The following is a 2429-nucleotide window of genomic DNA, read 5'->3' on the forward strand; positions in this document are numbered from 1 at the left end:
CCGGGCTCCGGAGTCCGCAAGAGCGAACAAGAGCGAGGACCGGACAGGAGATAATGGCGTCGGAGTACTCCTTTGCCCGAGGCGTCTCCCTCCCCGCGCACCGGCCGCCCCTCACCTTCACCTCCTACAGGTAAGTAAACAATCCGGCAGGCCTTTTCCTTGCTGTATTCGTCTCATCGATCACAGTGCTCTACGCGCTCTGTTTTGACCGCAGGCTGCGGCACAGTGCCGCGCGCACGATGGCGAATCCTCGGGTCATGGCGGCGGCGAGCGCGGTCTCAGTGGGCGCCGCCAGAAGGATGCCCGGCTCAGTCAGGTACCGTGAGCAGGAGTAATCTGTATGTTCCATCCATCTAGTATCCACGGACAAACTCTTACACGCATGTTGCTTCGTCACCAGATACGGCGGCGCCGGGGTAGCGGCGTTGCGGGCGGAGGAGGTGGACGCGGTACCGCCGTCGGTGCCGGTGCGCGTCGCCTACGAGCTGCAGCTGGCCGGTCACCGCTACCTCGATGTCAGGTACGTACATAACCAACGCACAAACCACACGACAATAACCACTTGCATGCTCTGCTGCCCCTGTACTACTCTGTTCTCTCAACTAAACTGACAGGAAAATTTCAGTTCACTAACATCGTGTACATAAAAAAGGTTTGTTGCATCATTCGATCAGATTTGCTGCTTGTGTAGAACGGAGGGTGAGTTTGGTGGTGGGCATCCGGTGGGAGCGGTGAACATCCCCTACATGTATAACACCGGGTCAGGAATGGCGAAGAACTCGCACTTTCTCGAGCAAGTGTCGGCGATCTTCCGCAGGGACGACGAGATCATCATCGTACGCATACCCTGATCCTAAACGTTTTCTTTTCTTTCTTCTTTCAGTTGACTGTTTTTTATGTTGAGAAAACTTCATTTGTCAATATCAGAGATGCCAAAGTGGCAAGAGATCTCTCATGGCAGCAGCCGAACTCTGCTCCGCTGTAAGCATAAATACTAGCACTACCATATCTATCTATCTATCTATCTCACCATCGGTAGCTATGGTTTCACCTGCCGGCTCTGTGACAGATGATGGTGAATCAGTCTTCTTCTTTCAGGGCTTCACTGCCGTGACGACATCGCCGGAGGGTTCTCGACTTGGAGGGAGAACGGACTGCCGGTCAATGGACGGTGGCAACGCGGTCAACATCATAATTTGTCTTTGCATGCTCCGAGACACCACATCAGTGCACTGAATAAGCAAAATAGAGTTTGATATGAGCTACTCCTCTGTACCACAATACTTGTAGATGGGGAAACTAATACAAGTTCCCCCAACCACAAGTATTTCGGTACAGAGGCAGTATAGGATGTATGTGCTATATTAATGTTAGAATCTCCGTTCTTCACCTGACCACTGGCCCCATTACAGAATAACACGTGTATGTTACGGTGTCTGCAAAACAGAACACCAAAATTACATAATAACATGTTTATTGATCATTCGGCTTATCTCCCAACTGCCTGACGTTAGCGTGTCTCCATTTCTATCGTGGCAATGTGCTGGGACACACAAGAACAGGGTATCAATGTGCTGGGACACACAAGAACAGGGTATCTGAAGAATGTAACTAATAAAGTAGTGTGGAGTTACATACAAGGCGGCTAGTTCATGAACGACTCTTACGGAAAGCAAGATCACACTTTTCCATCAGAAATATGGAACGGAATGTGTGCTTAAGCAGAGAGCACTGCTCTATATTAACTTTTATTTCATTCAAGTTATTTGTATCGGCAGGTAACTAGTTTTGCATAGTATCTTAACAATGTAGTTACCGAAAGGGACTTTGAGTTTTCACATTTCAACATACAACTACAATGGAATATAACATGCTTACAAATATATATATATATATATATATGAGATACTCTTGGGATAATATAACAAGTGTAAAGCACATGACCATTTAATGTTACTTTCTATCTTCGTTGAGCGCCAAACTGATATGTCCACAACAAGTAGTAAGGCTATGATCAGATAAGCTAGATCAATCCTATGTAAGAATTTTAGCAACCAGGACGTGAACAAATCCACCAGAGAGCTACCATTCCAACCTTTGTGCTGCATGCAAGCTATCGATTGAGGTAAGCATGCCCTGGTGCTCACTTTTCAAGCAACTGGGACATGGAAGCCGAGGCGGCGGCCCCTGATGGTGGCTTTCCGGCAGGCTCCATGGCGGTAGTGGTGGCTACGCTTCTTGGTCGTTTGGATGGTGCGGGTGTGGCGGTGGATGGTTCGGACACACTTTCTGTTCTTAGGAGTAGCGTTGCCCAGATCCGGATTTAGAGGCCTGCTCTCGCCGTGGCTGGTCTGGGTGCTTCAAGGTGTCATGGGTGAGCTGCCGAGCGAAAACTCCGCGCTTTGGCACTTGTAGTGAGGACATCTGCG

At 49.0% G+C, this 2429-nt stretch overlaps 1 pseudogene; it reads left to right on the plus strand.

The window, feature by feature from the left end:
* Nucleotides 1–1483, plus strand: LOC123162798 (thiosulfate sulfurtransferase 16, chloroplastic-like; annotated as a pseudogene).
* The last annotated feature ends 946 nt before the right edge of the window (nt 1484–2429 follow it).

Source organism: Triticum aestivum, chromosome 7B (genome assembly GCF_018294505.1).
Source record: "Triticum aestivum cultivar Chinese Spring chromosome 7B, IWGSC CS RefSeq v2.1, whole genome shotgun sequence".
Taxonomy (NCBI): domain Eukaryota; kingdom Viridiplantae; phylum Streptophyta; class Magnoliopsida; order Poales; family Poaceae; genus Triticum; species Triticum aestivum.